We start from the raw sequence: 20916 nt of genomic DNA on the forward strand, positions 1-20916 counted from the left end.
GTACTTTATGCTTTTGATAAAGATGGGTGTGCCACAGGCATATTTTTGAAGCTTGCTAAGGCCTTTGATACAGTTGACTACAAGATTACATTAAATAATTTAGAAGCATTAAGAATAAGAGGGGTAGCTAATGACTGGTTTTGATCATACCTAGCAGATAGGGTACAAGGAGTAGAGATGGCACATACTTCAAATAGATCTAAACATTTAGTAAAACACTTATCAGAACCAAAATACATTAATATGGGCGACGAATACTATTCCTGATATACATAAATGACTTTCCCAGTAATGTTACTCATGGTGAAAAAATTATCTTCACTGATGACAGCAATATTATAGTCACTGCGAAAACAGGAGAACTCCATACAGAGAAAGCAAATGAAGCTCTCAAGGAAATTTACAATTGGTCAATAATCAATAAAAAAGCAATTAACATAAAGAAAATGAATGCCACGAATTTCTGTTTCTAAGAGGGACAATGACAATGTTAAATTAAATGTAGATGGCACCTCTATAGACTGTGTAAGAAATGCAAAATTTCTAGCAATAAATATTGATTCTCAGTTGAAGTGGTGTGAACACACGAAGATACTTGCAAACAGAATGTGATCAGCATGTTATGACCTTAGTATTCTGTCATCAGTGTGTAACATGCAGTGTCTTTCAGTTACATACTATTCATATGTACACTCAATTCTTAGCTATGGCATTCTTTTTTGGGGTCAAATTCACAAAATATAAGCACAGTTTTCAAACTCCAGAAAAGAGACATAATAATCATAACCAAAAATGGTAGTTGAGCTCATTGTAAAGATCTGTTCAAAACACTGTGGATTTTAACTTCTCCATGTGAATACATTTGCCAGTCAGTTGTACACATCAAAAATAACATTGGTAATTACTGCAGAAGCAGTTCTGTCCATGAGCATGGAACAAGAGCTAGGCCCAGCTTACATTTGCCAAGAAAAAATAAACATGAAACTCAAAACTGCATTTTCTACCAAGGAATAAAACTGTTCAATAAGTTACCAAAAGAGATAAAAGAAAATGCAAAAATACGCTTATTTAAAAAGGCAACTAAAAAGTACCTGTTATGCAATGCATTTATACACTGAACGATTACTTATATAAAACAGAGTATGGGTTTGGCTTTATGTTGTACAAATAAATAATAATAATTAGTATAAAACATCCAAAATTCCACATAACATCTTCATACTATGTTTTTTTCCTTATTTTTTCCTTTTCTAGAAATTCTTACCCCCAAGCTAGGTGTAGCACAATACTAACACCTCTTCCTCTTTCTGAGCTCAACATCTCACTGATTATAGAGGGGTGCTCACTCAATTTTTCAGGATAGCAAATGGGAAGTTGTGGTACAGTAAATGGCCCAGAGATCACCAGTGCATGTGTGTTTGTAGTGAGTGAAGTGTTATGAAACAATGTGTGTATAATGTATGCAGTGATTGATAGTGAGATATGAGTGAATATTGTGGAATTTTATTATTTTAAAAAGTTATTTGTAAAAAAAGTATTGCATACCAGCAGTAAATCTAATGATTGTCTCCAACTAGAAGTCTGTAAATGTATGTGTATATAAATTAGTTTATTTTAAATTCGTCTAAACTGTAAAGGCTTTGACATGTCCTACATGCTTGTAAGAAGGGATCAACAGATGAATTAAGCTACTACTACCAATAATAATAATAATAATTATTATTATTATTATTACCAGCTAGTTTATAACTGACAAAGAAAAGAAGCAAACAGAAATTGCAGCAAATGAAATTGACAAAAGGGAATACAGATGCCCAGCAAATGAGATTCACAGTAAGTGCAAAGTATCAAAGCACGACTGGAGAGATGTGAAAACAAGTCTGTAGAAATATGCTTGAGGCCACCTGTTGGAAAACTAGAGACCATTTGAGATAAGAGAAGCATCTGTGTAAATACTATGAACTCCAGTGTGAAGTTAGTACTAAGCAAAGAAGGAAAGGCTGAATGTTTTAAGGATATAGGTTTATTAAAAGTGGCACAAAATTGAAGACAGAATAATAGAAAAAAGAAGCAGATGAAGTTCAGATAGCAGACAGGATACTGTGTGAAGAATTTAAGAGTGCACCCATGTATAACGTTTGGTTGTTCTGCAGCTTCTATGAACTACTGGCGTGTCGTGCTTCAATGATACTGGCTGTAAACGTAAAAGAGGGGCGAGGGAAAAGACATGTACAGCAATAAAATACATGTTTTGTCGAATTTTTTTCAGCTGCAAGAGATATCATTTAAACACTGTCCCATGTCTATAGATGGTGAATACCTCTAAAAGTTTTGACTGTATGAAAATGTAAGTCTGCTACACTTGTCGATTGCTTTAGTTACACAACAGTATTATTAGAAGTTCGTTTTTATTTAGCTTATGAACTTATTGTTAATAAAATTCGTTTACTCATTTACAGCCTCTTAGCATTTCAGAATTCTGAGAGTTGTTAAAGAGCAACCGCATGTTGGCAGAATTTCAAAGACAACAATGAGTAAAACTAGGACAATGTTGAAAGTTGTTGGCCACACTACTTTGACGTGCTCTGTGGCTCACACTTATATTTAATACTCTTATACTAGGATTTAGTTGTGCAGCAGGATTACGATGAATGTAGTTAGAATGGAGTATTAGTCAGAACATGGCACGGAAATCAATTGTGGTTATTTATAATTTCTTACGGAACATGCTACAATAAACGTTGTGGATGTTAACTCGATTATTAAACGAATCTCTCACTGTTAACCACATCCATGTCGTGTTCTTAAAGGTGCGATTCCGAAAAGGTGACAGTGAGCTACCACAACTGCAGATGGCAACCGGCAATGCTGCGACCTGCAGTCGGTGTGTTGTGGAACCGCAGCGACAGACAAGCAATGGAGCCACTTGTAGGAACTTCACGAGGCGAGATGTCTGATAGTTCCATCGTGGTTATCGCGCTGTTATTGGAAGAAGGAGATGATGACATTTTATTGTGACATTCCAGGGAAAGACGAGAGCTTTAATGCTTCTATATAAAAGCACAACAGCAGAACGCAGTTGCGCAGCTTTGATAAATAAAAATATTTGTTAAGTGATGAAAATATATTCAGGAGCTATTGTCGTTTAAATAAAGGTTTAATTAAAGTTTTATAAAAGAAGACACAAAAACTGCAGTGCCTAAGGAATGCAATAAATGCAGAAGAAAAATTAAATTGGGCGCTGAGGTAAGTCCACAAAATTTTATACGGTTTTACGTTGTGGTGCAATTCCGAGACTATATGATAGAGGTGTGGAGGTTGAAGGGTCGCTGCTACCACTTGGCAGATGTTCTGTTGCACCGTGCATCCATTATTTCATAATCAGAAACGATATTACTACTTTTTCTTTTGGCTTCTGGAGGCAAAAGCCTACAACTGTGTTCATGAGATGGAAAAATAAGTCAATATCATCATCTTTGTGTTCCATGAAAGTCTTTAATAAATTTTGCCTACTTTCGTCCCTTTCCTTCTTCATTTTTAATGTTGTTTCATCATTACTATTCGACGCGCAAGTCGCCGAAGTGGCGTCAAATCGAAAGACTTGCACCAGGTGAACGGTCTACCCGACGGGAGGTCCTAGTCACACGACATTTTTTTTATCATTAGTACACTACTGGCCATTAAAATTGCTACACCGAGAAGAAATGCAAGTGATAAACGGGTATTCATTGAACAAATACAGGGCTATTACAAATGATTGAAGCGATTTCATAAATTCACTGTGGCTCCATTCATTGACATATGGTCACGACACACTACAGATACGTAGAAAAACTCATAAAGTTTTGTTCGGCTGAAGCCGCACTTCAGGTTTCTGCCGCCAGACCGCTCGAGAGCGCAGTGAAACAAAATGGCGACAGGAGCCGAGAAAGCGTATGTCGTGCTTGAAATGCACTCACATCAGTCAGTCATAACAGTGCAACGACACTTCAGGACGAAGTTCAACAAAGATCCACCAACTGCTAACTCCATTCGGCGATGGTATGCGCAGTTTAAAGCATCTGGATGCCTCTGTAAGGGGAAATCAACGGGTCGGCCTGCAGTGAGCGAAGAAACGGTTGAACGCGTGCGGGAAAGTTTCACGCGTAGCTCGCGGAAGTCGACGAATAAAGCAAGCAGGGAGCTAAACGTACCACAGCCGACGGTTCGGAAAATCTTACGGAAAAGGCTAAAGCAGAAGCCTTACCGTTTACAATTGCTACAAGCCCTGACACCCGAAGACAAAGTCAAACGCTTTGAATTTTCGGCGCGGTTGCAACAGCTCATGGAAGAGGATGCGTTCAATGCGAAACTTGTTTTTAGTGATGAAGCAACATTTTTTCTTAATGGTAAAGTGAACAGACACAATGTGCGAATCTGGGCGGTAGAGAATCCTCACTCATTCGTGCAGCAAATACGCAGTTCACCAAAAGTTAACGTGTTTTGTGCAACCTCACGGTTTAAAGTTTACGGTCCCTTTTTCTTCTGCGAAAAAAACGTTACAGGACATGTGTATCTGGACATGCTGGAAAATTGGCTCATGCCACAACTGGAGACCGACAGCGCCGACTTCATCTTTCAACAGGATGGTGCTCCACAGCACTTCCATCATAATGTTCGGCATTTCTTAAACAGGAGATTGGAAAACCGATGGATCGGTCGTGATGGAGATCATGATCAGCAATTCATGTCATGGCCTCCACGCTCTCCCGACGTAACCCCTTAACCCCACGCGATTTCTTTCTGTGGGGTTATGTGAAAGATTCAGTGTTTAAACCTCCTCTACCAAGAAACGTGCCAGAACTGCGAACTCGCGTCAACGATGCTTTCGAACTCATTGATAAGGACATGCTGCGCCGAGTGTGGGAGGAACTTGATTATCAGCTTGATATCTGCCGAATCACTAAAGGGGCACATATCGAACATTTGTGAATGCCTAAAAAAACTTTTTGAGTTTTTGTATGTGTGTGCAAAGCATTGTGAAAATATCTCAAATAATAAAGTTATTGTAGAGCTGTGAAATCGCTTCAATCGTTTGTAATAACCCTATATATTATACTAGAACTGACATTACATTTTCACGCAATTTGGGTACATAGATCCTGAGAAATCAGTACCAAGAACAACCACCTCTGGCCGTAATAACGGCCTTGATACGCCTGGGCATTGAGTCAGAGCTTGGATGGCGTGTACAGGTACAGCTGCCCATACAGCTTCAACACGATACCACAGTTCATCAAGAGTGGTGACTGGCGTATTGTGACGAGCCAGTTGCTCGGCCACCATTGACCAGACGTTTTCAATTGGTGAGAGATCTGGAGAATGTGCTGGCCAGGGTAGCAGTCGAACATCTTCTGTATCCAGAAAGGCCCGTACAGGACCTGCAACATGCGGTCGTGCGTTATCCTGCTGAAATGTAGGGTTTCGCTGGGATCGAATGAAGGGTAGAGCCACGGGTCGTAACACATCTGAAATGTAACGTCCACTGTTTAAAGTGCCGTCAATACGAACAAGAGGTGGCAGAGACGAGTAACCAATGGCACACCATACCATCACGCCGGGTGATACGCCAGTATCGCGATGACGAATAAACGCTTCCAATGTGCGTTCACCGCGATGTCGCCAAACACGGATACGACCTTCATGATGCTGTAAACAGAACCTGGATTCATCCGAAAAAATGACGTTTTGCCATTCGCGCACGCAGGTTCGTCGTTGAGTATACCATCGAAGGCGCTGCTGTCTGTGATGCAGCGTCAAAGGTAACCGCAGCCGTGATCTCCGAGCTGATAGTCCATGCTGCCGTAACGCCGTCGAACTGTTCGTACAGATGGTTGTTGTCTTGAAAACGTCCCCATCTGTTAACTCAGGGATCGAGACGTGGCTGCATGATCCGTTACAACCATTCTAATTAGGTTTACATGGAAACAAGTACTTTCATCACACATCTCATGCGGTGTACGCCAGGACTAAGGCATTCAGAAACAAAGGGAATTCTCAAGCTTGAAACAAAACTTACGAAATGTAATTTGGTTTAAGAAACAATATATATTTAGAAATGGTGTAAACAACAGATATGAACGAGACAGCAAACAGGTAATGATGTAACTACATACACTTGCATAGGTGACAAAAAGGTTTCATTTTATTAAAATAAATTAGATAGAATACCGGCATTAACTCCTGGAATAAGAAATTTCTATCCAATGTGTACGAGCATCCGACTTCCGTAAAAACCACGTAAGTTTCAGCCTCATTAACTATATCCTTGTATCACAAAAATGGGTCACTGGTCACCTACAGCCACGAGGTACACCGGACATCAAATTCACATAGACAAATTACTCTCCAACATGTTGCGAGGACATCACATATTTCGGCATAACAAATTCCTATACACTTACAAAATAATTACAGCCATGGTATGGGCACGATAACGGTATTAAATCGCACAACAAAACAAAGCAAATGTTTCTGGATTTATCTGAACACGGCAGTCCACAACGCATTATACATACATTATTATAGCTACGATAAAACAAAGCGAGACATAGCATTAATACAGTGCATAAGCCAAACAACGCGACAAGTATTAGTTGGCTGTAGGCCACGTGTCATCAGAAGAACGTGCCACAATAAGACAAGTCTCTAGTTAGTAATGTGATAAACCATTCAGCAAAATGTGATTCAAACAGATAACCTGAATTGAGGTTGTTAATGTCTGGTGAAAAGTTCATTTCTTCTCGTGCCTGAATTTAACGTAGCGTAGTGACTATCACCCGACTGTGGCGGGCTTGGCCTACCCCGGTTTTATCTTATTCATGAGTGCGCGGTACACGTTTTCGCCCGTCGCCGCTAATTCCGCGTAATGCTGGCTGCTGGTGATAGTAGTGATCCCCATCGATTCAGATATAATGTTTCAGAGCTGCGGACTCTGCGTGATGTCTGCTCTTTCGGACTTACGCAGTGTTCCGGGTGGCGCACGCGCCTAACTAAGGAGGAAATCCCGAATTCAAATCCCTGTCCTCCGTTTATTCCGCGCAATGTGCCTCTGCAAGTGACAGCAGTGATCCCCTTCAGTTTACGTATACTGTCTCACAGCTGCGGAAGCCGGCCGGAGTGGCCGAGCGGTTCTGGGCGCTACAGACTGGAACCGCGCGACCGCTACAGTCGCAGGTTCGAATCCAGCCTCGGGCTTGGATGTGTGTGATGTCCTTAGGTTAGTTAGGTTTAAGTAGTTCTAAGTTCTATGGGACTGATGACCACAGCAGTTAAGTCCCATAGTGCTCAGAGACATTTGAACCATTTTGAACAGCTGCGGATTCTGCATGATGTCTGCTCTATCTCCATATAGCCTTACTATTCGTGGTGTAGGTAGGTTTCCAACTCTTGCATTAAAATCAACACATCACTTCTTTTTGAAGGTCATCATAAAAAATGTCAATGTTGTCCTTCCCTCGTCTGGGTCTTATACACCTATAACTGTTAGACGATCTCTTTGGATTCGAAAACTGAGTTCATTATACTGTCGTTATGAAATGACCATCTAAAACAAACAGTAGGAAAAGCTGATGCCAAACTGAGATTCATAGGAAGAATCTTAAGGATGTATAGCTCATCCTCGAAAGAACTATCTTTCACGCCAGTTTTTCGACTAATCCCTGAGTATGTTCCATCAGTCTGGGATCCTTAACCAGGTAGAACTGATAAGAGATGGAGACGTCTCATCACAAAATCGTTTGGTCCGCGATAGTGTTACAGAGATGCTGAAAAACTCCAGTAGCAGACACTACGAGAAAGGCGTTGTGCATCATGGAGAGGTTTATGATTGAAATTTTGAGCGAGCAGATGCCAGGAAGTCATACAATGTACTACTTTATTCTACAAACATATTACGAAACAACCAAATTTTAGAAATTAGAGCTAATATAGAGGCTTATTGACAGTCGTTTTCCTCATGCAGAGAAACAGGCAAGGGAGATCTGTTAGTGGTACCAGAAGGATCCTTTGCCACACATCATTAAGTGGCTTGTGGATTGTGATGGAGAACTAGATTTCTGTGGCACAATGCTAATATTCCTCGACAATCTGAATACTTTTTCCATTGAGTGTTCTTCCACATGAGAGACTAGACGCATGAAACCGAAAAATTACTTAGGCTTTTCAGTAACTGGATAGAGAAAAAATCCTATAGTGTGCGCGTATAAGAATCTAAATTTATGAAGAAATTTTCGTTATGTTACTTTTTTCTAATAATGAAAATATCAGATTTATAGGAGGAGAAAATGTTTTTGACGCACACACACACACACACACACACACACACACACACACACACACACACGCTATCAACACATATATTTGACATATTTTCTCCTCTGCCCTCTCTGTGTCCACCTCTTTGTCACCTCTTGTCCATCTTGTCACCTCTCTATCCATCTCGTCTCCCTTCTCTCTGCATCCCTCATCTACTGCTTTCCATTTTCTCAGCCCCCTCTGACCATATCTGCCTCTCTTCTCTGTCCACATCCTCCTTTACCTCCTCTTTATTCTCCTTCTCCTCGATTCCTTTCTTCCACCGGCCTCCTGCATCTTCGCTTCCTACATCCTCTTTGCCAATTTTCTTCTCCCCCACACTGCCCATACCTACACCATCCTCTGCCAGTCCCCTCCTCCACAGCTCTCCCTGTATATCTCCTCTTCTATGTAAACCTTCCGCTGGCATCCCTCTTACTCGTAGCCAATGCAAAACAGGCAGACAATGCAGGTGGATACTGCTCCCACGAACACCAGGCGTGTAGGGAAGCCTACATGTCAGGAGGGGATGGGGGTAAGAATAGCTTATGCAACTGATGTATAGGCTGCAATGCAGAGCAGGTCGATAAGGCAGGCCAATTCTATGGCCACAACATACCTCACATACCGTCAGACTACATGAAAGATGCTCGAAAATCTTTATTTTTAGCCCCTAATGCTTAGGCTGGCCTTAGAAACAGGTTACCCCAAGGCAGGCCGAGCTACTCTAACACAAGATGTCTGTCATGCATGACAGCTGATTTGGAAAGTGCCAACAATACACTTTTTAGCCTGTACCTTCGCTCATATTGAAGATATGATGTTATAAACACAACAGTGCTGATGCTCATGAAGTTTGCTGTTTGTAGGCAGTCCGTTTATTATAGAAGATTTAGATTAGAGTTATCATGTGGTTGGTGCTAAAAATTACAAAACAAGAAAGTAGGGAACAAATATACGTTGGCTGACAACATATTGTAAAACCAAATAATAGCACCACACAGTTATGTGCAATATCACAGCAGCTAATGGTACTTCAGAATATCACGTAGTAAAGAATATGGTTGGTGTTGAATAGACAGGAGTCTATAATGAACTGAAGCCGTTGCTTGAATGCTTGAACAGGAAGAGAATGCGTCAGGGAGATGTGGTGCCCTCGACCGAGGTGCAGTGAATAGCTAAATAAAGATAAAGCTATATTATATTTAAAATAATTTTTAAAAATGCACTTAACAATAATAACCACAATTAATTATTAAAAATGGAAACAAAGTTAATGTGTGAAGCTGCAAGCAAAGTCCTCTTAGTGATACTAAATACAGGATAGCGTAATACGCATTTTTGCATTACAAACTAATGAAAGAAGATCCATTTATAGTTGTATACAACACGAAAAGTACAATTTTCAAATAACCTTCCCAAATAATTAAAATTTAAAGGAATGAAAATAGCAGAATAAGACCTTGTGTGCCCTCTCTGGGCATGAGAGCTAAAACCGTACAACTCGTAAAAGTACATGTCCGAGCTTACAGTATAAACATGTGGAATAAAGCAGCATTTCAATGGGGAAAGATATGAAGCCAGCAAGTGAGTAAATGAACAGATAAGTAAAGGAATGAAAATACACACACCAAAAAATGTCTTGCATCACCCTGGTTCCCAGAACTCCTGAAGATAGACGTTGACTGTGGATACTGCATCACAGAAACAGTCCATTTTACTGTTCAGAGATCTCACTAAACCCGACTAAAGATGTTAACAACCACGCTTGAGCAGCACCTATTAGACAGAGAGAGAGAGAGAGAGTTCAACAGCCGATCAGTTCCAGTCATTCCACCAGGAAGGAGGTACATGGTTCGTGTTGTCTGTAGTTCAATCATGCTTAGACGGTCAATAACGTCCGCATTGTTACTTTGTGCCAAGAGGGGCTCTCAACAAGGGAAGTCTCCAGGCGCCTCGGAGTGAACCAAAGCGATATTGTTCGGACATGGATGAGATACAGAGAGACAGGAACTGTCGATGCCATGCTTCGCTCAGGCCGACAAGGGCTACTACTGCAATGGGTGACCGCTACCTTCGGGTTATGACTCGGAGCAACCCTGACAGCAACGCCACCATGTTGAATATAATGCTTTTCGTGCAGTCATAGGCCGTCGTGCTACGACTCAAATTGTGTGCAATTGGCTGCATGATACGCAACTTCATTCCAGACGTCCATGACGAGGTCCATCTTTACAAAAATGGTTCAAATGGCTCTGAGCACTATGGGACTTAACATCTGTGGTCATCAGTCCCCTAGAACTTAGAACTACTTAAACCTAACTAACCTAAGAACATTACACACATCCATGCCCGAGGCAGGATTCGAACCTGCGACCGTAGCAGTCGCGCGGTTCCGGACTGAGCGCCTAGAACCGCTAGGCCACCGCGGCCGGCCCCTCTTTACAACCACGACACCATGCAGCTGAGATGGGCCCATCAATGTGCCGAATGGAACGCTCAGGATTGGTATAACGTTCTCTTCACCGATAAGTGTCGCATACGCCTTCAACCAGACAATCGTTGGAGACGTGTTTGGAGGCAGCCCGTTCAGGCTGAAAGCTTTAGACACATTGTCCAGCGACTGCGGCAATGTGGAGATTCCCTGCTGTTTTGGTGTGGCATTACATGGGGCCGACGTACGCCACTGGTGGTCATGGAAGCGCCGTAAAGGCTGTACGATACGTGAATGCCATCCTCCGACCGATAGTGCAGCCATATCGGCAGCATATTGGCGAGACATGCCCCCATCGGGCATATCTTGTGATTGACTTCCTTCAGGATAACGACATCGCTCGACTAGAGTGGCCAGCACGTTCTCCAGACATGAACCCTGGGATTGAAAAGGGCTGTTTATGAACAACGTGACCCACCAACCACTCCGAGGGATCTACGCCAAATAGCCTTTGAGGAGTGGGACACCCTGGAACAACAATGCCTTGATGAACTTGTGGATAGTATGCCGCGACGAGCACAGGCCTACATCAATGCAAGAGGACATGCTACTGGGTATATGAGGTATCGGGATGTACAGCAATCTCTACCACCACCTCTGAAGGTCTCGCTGTATGCTGGTACAACATGCAATGTATGATTTTCATGAGCAATAAAAAGGGCCGAAATGGTGTTTATGTTGATCTCTATTCGAGTTTTCGGTACAGGCTCCGGAACTCTCGGAACCGCGGTGATGCTAAACTTTTTTTGATGTCTGTAGTACAATAAATATTGTGTGCCCTCTTTGGGCGCAAAATAAAATCTTACAGATCGTAAAAATACATTGGTGCCCTCTCTGGGTTAACAGTATAAACATGTGGAATAAAACCGGGTATGAGGTCAAAAGATATAAAGCTAGAAAGCGTCGTATAAAAAATTAGCCAATAAGTAAAATAAAGGAATGTAACAGAGTTTTGACAAATAAAATATGTTGAAGCAAAAAGAAACTGGGAGAGGATGTGGTTCTTTTCAAACGTGCTCGTTGTTTTCAACTGTGCGCCTTCACTGGGCTGATGTAAGTCACGGAACTTGCCAAGGAACAAGATAGCTATGCTTAGCGTAATTTTTGTGTCCATAGAATCAGATAAAAATATGAAAATGGTATATTAAGTCAAAATGGTATGCATAAAAGCTATTATGTGCAGACTTAAAGTGTCAAAGAATCAAGGACACGATTGATACGGGGTTGGACAAATAAAAGGTGCCCGACGCGCGGATACGATTGTTCGTGAATGTATGCATATAACCTCCTTCGTGATGTTCACACAACGTGTACGCCCGCCCCGTGATCCATACCGGTTCAGAACGTTGTGCGGGCTCTATTACTGTGGGTGGAGCAGTGCAGAGGAGAGACTGAGATTCGCCGCATTTTTGTTCCCATATTTTATCAGACGCAGACCTTGGCTCGATACATTGCAGGCCTTTTGAAAAATTTGTGGCAGCATTAACAGAGGAAGAAAAGACATACAGTTACTTCCAACAGCATTGTTGCCATACAGCCGACCGAACCGTTGAGTACATTTGAACAAATTTAACGCCTGATAGAGCTGTTAGCAGAGTTCCCTGCCCTGGCTGGCCACCCAGGTCACCTGATCTGTCAGTGTGGGACTACGTTTTGTGGGGAGCCCTCAAGTCTAAGATTTATAGCAACAAATCTCTTAGTCTTCAACACCTTCATGAGAACATTTCGGATGACATTGCAGCAATTCCAGCGGTCCAGCTACCATCCGGCTTCAGCAACTTGCTGAGCAGGGCCCACAAGTGGCAAGAGAAGACTGGTGGTCAGTTTTAACATCTGCTATGGTCAAGTCGGTACTTTATTTCCTTTCCTGTGCTGTGTTTCTTTGTACCCTGTAACCCTGTCCTCTGGGCCACTTTTATTTGTCGCAAGCTGGACTACCGATCTGCGCCGTATTGTAGCGATAACAGAATGGCCGGCAATATATAAAGCAATAAGACGGATCTTGATTTGGGCTGTAAATCAATACTGTGATTTTGTTTTTGAGTCGTCAGGCTCCTGATTAGTTTGATGCGGCCCGCCACGAATTCCTCTCCTGTGCCAACAACTTCTTCATCTCAGAAAAGCACTTGCAAAAATCTTCAAATGTGTGTGAATTCCTAAGGTACGAAACTGATTAGGTCATCGGTCCCTTGACCTACACACTACTTAAACTAACCCATGCTAACAACAACACACACACCCATGCCCGAGTGAGGACTCGAACCTCCGGCGGGAGGGGCCGCGCAATCCGCGTCATGACGCCTCAAACCACGCGGCCAATCCGCGTGGCAAAGCACTTGTAACCAACGTCATCAATCATTTGCTGGATGTATTACAGTCTCTATCTTCTTCTCAATTTTTGCCCTCTACAAATCCCTTTAGCACCATGGAAGTCATTCCCCGATGTCTTAACAGATGACCCATCAAAAATGGCTTTAAGCACTATGGGACATGACATCTGAGGTCATCAGTCCCATAGACTTAGAATTACTTAAACCTAACTAACCTAAGGACATGAAACACATCCATGCCCGAAGCAGGATTCGAATCTGCGACCGTAGCAGTTGTGCGGTTCCGGACTGAAGCACACAGAACCGCTCGTCCACAGCGGCCGGCTGATGTCCTATCATCTTGTCCCTTCTCCTTTTCAGTGTTTTCCACACATTTCCTCTCTGATCCTGCAGAGATCCTCCTCATTCATTAAATCATCAGTCCTCCTAATTTTCAACATTCGTTTGTAGCACTACATCTCAAATGCTTCGATTCTCTTCTGCTCCGGTTTTCCCACAGTCCATGTGATATTTTAATTGATCTTAAAATGCGTTACATATTGAGACATAGTAGATCTTAAGAGGACGAAAACAGTTACAAAGTAACAAAAAAAACCGTACTCGAATACTGACTTGTTAAAAGACCAAATAAGTAACTGACATGAGTATTGAACTATGAAATTGGCTCTAGTTACACTTTTCATTCTACAGCATATTCCTTAAAAGTTCCCAAAAGTTGCTATTTTCTGGCAAAATCTGCTCATTCGTGAAAAATCATGTGACCTGTAACTGAAAAATTGTCGTAATGATCTCTTCATTAGTAAAAGATTCCGGACTACTCCCCAATTCGCAACTCCAGGAGATGACTATCAAGGGGCGGGTGAACATGAGAAAGATACTGAATAACAAACGGAAGGATAGTGTTCTACGAGACAGGGTATGGAATGTCCCGAGTTTGAACTTGGTAGGGAAGCTAGAAAATCTGAAACGAGAAATGTGAAGGGCCAACCTACATTAATAATCAGCATTGGCGACAGAAGACTTCCGGCATAAGAAGTCACCCTCATTCTACCAATGACCTTGTCAGAGAGAGCGAAATGATGGACAGAGCTTCAGGTCATTCTCTTGTCCTTAGGGTGGGAAACTTCCCCTGAAGACAGAAAAATCACATGTGATCAACGGCATAAGGACGCAGAAGGCAATGGAAACCACTGCATTAAAGACACATAACGTATATCTACAGGACATATGACCTGTAATTCTGAAAGTGTGATGATGACCTCTCCATTGACAAAAGATTCCGGAATAGACGCACATTCGGATCTCAGGGAGGGGAATGACAAAGGAGAGGTGGTCACGAGAAAAATATTCAATAACCGACGAAAGGATAACATTCTACGAGTCGGGGCGTGGAATGTCAGAAGCTTGAACGTTGTAAGGAAGGTAGAAAATCTGAAAAGGGAAATGCAAAGGCTCAATCTAGATATAGTAGGGGTCAGTGAAGTGAAATGGAAAGGAGACAAGGATTTTTGGTCAGGAAGGTATGGGGTGATTTCAACAGCAGCAAAAAAGGGTAGGATTCGTTGTGAGTGGAAAGGTACGTCAGACAGTGTGTTACTGTTACCAGTTCAGTGACAGGTTTGTTCTTATCAGAGTCGACAGTAAACCAACACCTACTACGACCATTCAGGTATATATGCCGACGTCGCAAGCTGAAGATGAAGATACAGAGAAAGTACATGTGGAGTAATACAGTAATACAGTACGTAAATGGAGATGAAAATGTAGTAGTCATGCGGGACTGGAATGCAGTTGTAGGGAAAGTAGTAGAAGAATAGGTTAAAGGAGAACATCTGCTTGGGACAAGGAATGAGAGAGAAGAAAGACTAATAGTAATAAATGTCAGCTGCTACTAGCGAAAACTCTGCTTAAGAATCACAAGAGGAGAAGGTATACTTAGAAAAGGTTGAGTGATAAGATTTCATTTAAATTACATCATGGTCAGGCAGAGACTTATAAATTAGATAGTGGATTGTAAGGTACACCCAGGAGCAGATATAGTCTCAGATTACAATACAGTAGTGATGAAAAGTAGGCTGAAGTTTATTAGGCAGAAAGAATCAATACGCAAAGAAGTAGGATACCGAAGTAGTAACGAATGACGATATACGCTTGAAGTTCTCTAAGACTGTAGATACAGCAACAGGGAATAACTCAGTAGGCAGTACAGTTGAAGAGTAATTGACACCTCTAAAAAGGGCTATCACAGCAGTTGGGAAGAAAAACAAGGAACAAACAAGGTAACTGCGAAGAAACCATGGGTAACAGAAGAAATATTTGAGTTGATCGATGAAAGAAGGATGTACAAAAATTATTAGCGTAATTAAGAAATACAGAAATAGAGAAACAGAAGTCGCTGGCGAATGAAATAAATGTGAAGTGCAGGGAAGCTAAGACGAAATGACTACACGAAAAATGTAAAGAAATCGAAAAAGAAATGATTGTCTGAAGGACTGACTCAGCATGTAGGAAAGTCAAAACAACCTTCGGTGGAATTAAAAGCATGGGTGGTAACATTAAGAATGCAACGGGAATTCCGCCATTAAATTCAGAGGAGAGAGCAGATAGGTGGAAAGAGCACACTGAAAGCTTCTATGAGGTGGAAGATTTGTCTGATATGATAGAAGAAGAAACAGAAATCGATTTATGAGAGATGGGGGATCCACTATTAGAATCAGAATTTAAGAGAGCTTTGGAGGACTTAAGAACAAATAATTCAGAAGGGATATATAACATTCAATCGAAATTTCTATCATCATTGGGGAAAGTGGCAATAAAATGACTAAACAGGTTGGTGTGTACAATGAATGAGTCTAGCGACATACCATCTGACTTTAGAAAAAATGTCAAGCACACAATTCCTAAGAGTGCAAGAGCTGACAAGTGCGAGAAGAATCGCACGATCAGCTTAACAACTCATGCATCCAAAATGCTGACAAGAATAGTATACAAAAGAATGGAAAATAAAATTATGGATGTGTTAAATGATGATTAGCTTGACTTTAGGAAAGGCAAAGGCACCAGAGAGGCAGATCTAACACTGCGGTTGATAATGGAAGCATGACTAAAGAAAAATCTAGACACACTCATAGGACTTTGTTGGTCTGGGAAAGGTGTTAGACAATGCAAATTGGTGCGAGATGTTCGAAATTATGAGGAAGATAGAGGTAAGCTATGTGGAGAGATTGGTAATACACAACATGTACAAGAGCAAAGAGGGGCTAATAAGAGTGGACGACCAAGAACGAAGTGCTCGGATTCTGTAATTTTTCGCCTGTACTGTTCAGTCTGTACATTGAAGAAGCAATGATGGAAATAACAGGAAGTTTCACGAGTGGAGTTAAAGTTAAGTGTGAAAGGACATTGTAGTGGGCACTTCTACCACCGAATGTATCAGGATGACCAAATGTAGCAGGAAGAGGTAGAAAGCTCCGTATTAAGAAACGTCTGAGCTTTACAAGTGATTTATTGTTTCAAACTACAGTGCCATGTTCCCCTCCTCTGCATCTGCAATGCTAGGGACACCACTTCACTGTCCGTAAAACGGCTTGGCGCAGAATGGGTGCCTCAGTGGCCCATGCGCGCACTGTGTGTCAGCCTTGTACGCCAGTGGAGTACAGCATCGTCAGGATGCCAACAGTCGACTCAGCGGTCTGCATCCCTGTCGACTCAGTGCTGCTCGGTGTGAGCCGCAGGGAGCCATTTGCGTCCTTCTCGCCGCCATGGCTGAGATCGCAGTGACAACAAGCGCCCGCGATCCAGAGTCAGAATATGTGGCCCTCGCCTCGGGATGCCTCTGGCATGTGCTGTAAGCCAGGACGACTGCCTGTGGTAGCGAGCCATGGAGTGGCCCACCGCTGGCTGGCTACAGACCCCGCGTCGGCCTCAGAGGGTCGAACTAGCGACCCGCTATGGATTGGAACGCTGGCGCCCCATCTGCTGCTGTGTATAGCTGGTGGTGTGACACGCCCCGCCATCCAGGAGAGCTGCCACACTTGAATGGATCTGGTTAAAAACCTGCACCTATTTATAAGTAGCTGTGTGCCTCTGTTTTGTCATACGCGCCGCTTCGCGTCACGTACTCATAACATGCTAGGTTGGCCAGTGGGCCCCTTCTGCCTGTTCAAATGGCTCTGAGCACTATGGGACTTAACGGCTACGGTCATCAGTCCCCTAGAACTTAGAACTACTTAAAACTAACTAACCTAAGGACATCACACAACACCCGGTCATCACAAGGCAGAGAAAATCCCTGAGCCCGCCGGGAATCGAACCCGGGAACCCGGCCGTGGGAAGCGAGAAAGCTACCGCACGACCACGAGCTGCGGACTCCTTCTGCCTGTGATTTGCGACATGCAAGACCGTTACGTATATTCTTTCAGTAATTTGACGTCCCTGTGGCCTCTATTCTACTTCGCAACTGTTGGTATGCATAACTCACCGCAATCTAGCCCACACCTGGCTGTAACTTGTGCTCAGAATATTGCACGAAACTAACTTTCCCTATCCTGCTACAATATCAATGATACGATTTGCTGATGACATCGCTATCCTGATTGAAAGTGAAGAAGAATTACATGATCTGCACATTGGAATGAACAGACTAATGAGTACAGAGTATGGATTGAGAGTAAATCGAAGAAAAATTAATGAGAAGTAGTAGAAATGAGAACAGCGAGAATATTAACATGAGGATTGATGGTCACGAAGTACATGAAGTTAACGAATTCTACTACCTAGGCAGCAAAATAACCAATGATGGACGGAGCAAAGAGATCATCAAAATCAGACTAGCACTGACAAAAAGGGCATGCCTGGCCAAAAGCAGACTAGCACTGGCAAAAATTGCACTCCTCCCCAAGAGAACTCTACTAGTATCAAACATAGGCCTTAGTTTCAGGGAGAAATTTCTGAGAATGTATGGCGCACAGCATTGTGTAGCAGTGAAACATGGACTGTGGGAAAGCTGGAACAGAAGAGAATCGAAGACTTTGAGATGTGGTGCTACAGACGAATGTTGAGAACTAGATGGACTGATAAGGTAGGGAATGAGGACGTTCTGCGCAGAACTAGGGAGGAAAGGAATATGTGGAAAACGCTGACAAGGAGAAGGGACAGGATGATAGGACATCTGTTAAGACATCAGGGAATAACTGCCATGATGCTACAGGGAGCTGTAGAAGGCAAAAACTGTAGAAGAAGGTAAAGATTGGAACACATCCAGCAAATGATTGAGGATGTAGGTTGCAAGCGCTACTCTGAGATGAAGAGGTTGGCAAAGGAGAGGAATTCGTAGTGGGCCGCATCAATTCAGACAGAAGAATGATGACTCAGAATAAATAAAATGAAAATGAAATGGAAAGAAGACAATACTTTTGTACAGGTTAGTATGGTAATATCAAGAGCAGCAGAAAATGGTGTAATGGTAGTAGGAATTGACATGAATAGGAAGGTAGGGCAGAGAGTGAGATACTAGTAACAGTTCAGTGGTAGGGATTTTCTCAGCAGAATCGACAGCAAGCCAACATCGACTAGTTCAGGTATATGCGCCAATGTCGCAAGCAGAAGATGGAGAGATAGAGAAAGTATACGCGGATACTGAACAAGTAATTTAGTACGTAAAGAGAGATGAAAATGTAATAGTCATGGAGGATTTAAATGCGATTGTAGGGGAAGGAGTAGAAGAAAGGGTTACACGACAGTATGGGCTTGGTGATAGGAATGGGAGGGAAGTAAGTCTGATTTGGTTCTATAATAAGTTTCAGCAAGTAATAACGAATTATGTGGTACAGATCACAAGAGAAGGAGATGTGCTTGGAAAAGACTAGGAGGTACGGGAAGATATCAGCTGCATTATATTTTTCTCAGGCAGAGATTTCGAAATGAGATATTTGATCGTGAGGTGTAGGCAGGGGCAGATACACGAGGTCTGTTCATAAAATTTCTAAACCTTTGCCAAAATATTTTTTAAGCTTATTTTTACTTATTTTGAACTTTCTCCTTCGAAACACTCTCCTTTACAATTGATACACCGCTCCCAACACCGTTCCACTTCTGGAAGCAGTCTTGGTACGCCTTTTGCTGGACCGCGCGAAGTGCCATCTGTGAATTCTCTTTTATCCCGTCTGTCGTTGGAAATATTGGTCCTTTCACCAGGGTTTTCAGTTCTGCAAATAAAGTAAAGTTCGCAGTGGTCAGGTCTGGAGAGTAGACAGGATGAGGCATCCAAAAAAAAAAAAAAGGGCTACATGGCTCTAAGCACTATGGGACTTAACAGGAGGTTATCAGTCCCCTAGACTTAGAACTACTTAAACCTAACTAACCTAAGGACATCACACACATCCATGCCCGAGGCAGGATTCGAACCTGCGACCGTAGCCGCCGCGTGGTTCCGGACTGAAACGCCTAGAACCGCTCGATCACAACGGGAGGCAGCACAGTGATTGCGATTTTTGTGCCGTATCTGGCACTAACAGGGATGAATATACAGGTCATTATCGTGATGCAAGAGCTATGAACTATCTCGCCACATTTCAGGCCGCTACCTTCTCACATTTTGTCGCAGGCGTCGCAGGACGACCATGTAGTACGATCGATTAACAGTTTATCCCTTTGGCATGAATTCATTCTTCAGAGTCAAAAGAAAACTATTTATCGTGACTTTGACATTTAATATGACCTGACGAGCTTTTTATTGTCATAGAGATTCTTTCTCGACCCTTTTTGTAGAGTGAACCTTAGTCTCAACTTCATAACCGCAAATCCACAGCTCATCACCAGTTATGATTCTCTTAAGAAACATTTCTTTCTCATTTGCGCGATCCAAAAGCTCTTCACTGGCGCCGCGCGGGATTAGCCGAGCGGTCTAGGGCGCTGCAGCCATGGACTGTGCGGCTGGTCCCGGCGGAGGTTCGAGTCCTCCCTCGGGCATGGATGTGTGTGATTGTCCTTAGTATAATTTAGGTTAAGTAGTGTGTAAGCTTAGGGACTGATTACCTTATCAGTTAAGTCCCATAAGATTTCACACGCATTTGAACATTTTTTTCATCGCAGGTTGCGACACGAAGGCCTTTCTGGTCTTGACTCTTGAGCTGTGGGACGAACTTAGTGGTAACACGATACAATCCGAGAGACTGTGTCATGAAATCACGACGTAATTCAACCGAAATGATACGTTCTTCTGCAATCTCTCGGACAGCTGATCTTCGATTGGCACGCCCAATTTTGTTGACGTTCCTGACATGAGCATCGTCGGTAAACGTCGAAGTGCGTCCTGAACGAATGTTGCCTTTAGCTTCCGTCCGATAATTTATAAACCGTGTGAACCATTCGTAACACCGAGTACGGCTTAAGCACTCAGCACCTTAGGGTTTCCGCATCATTTTGTTGTCTCTGTAAAGACTTCCCTGAGTTTCAAGCAAAATTTAATGCAGACTCTATGCTCCTTTAACACTGCCAACTTGAAATTCGCAAACTGTGTGACACAACGTTCTACTCAACAAGCACTGAAAAATAACCAACAGACATGCAACAATGAAACTTCCGACAGTTACACATTAAACACAGGCGTGTGCAGGAATGCCAACCGAATTTCGCTCCAGCACGCTGTGGTGAAGTGAGAGTCATTTCATGACGTCACATAACAGGAAAATTACCAACGCATCACAATGGCATCAGTGTCCTCTCTTCAGCCGCTCGGCACATCGTGTCCGGCTCCCC

The sequence above is a fragment of the Schistocerca serialis genome, chromosome 7, assembly GCF_023864345.2.
Source record: "Schistocerca serialis cubense isolate TAMUIC-IGC-003099 chromosome 7, iqSchSeri2.2, whole genome shotgun sequence".
Classification (NCBI taxonomy): domain Eukaryota; kingdom Metazoa; phylum Arthropoda; class Insecta; order Orthoptera; family Acrididae; genus Schistocerca; species Schistocerca serialis.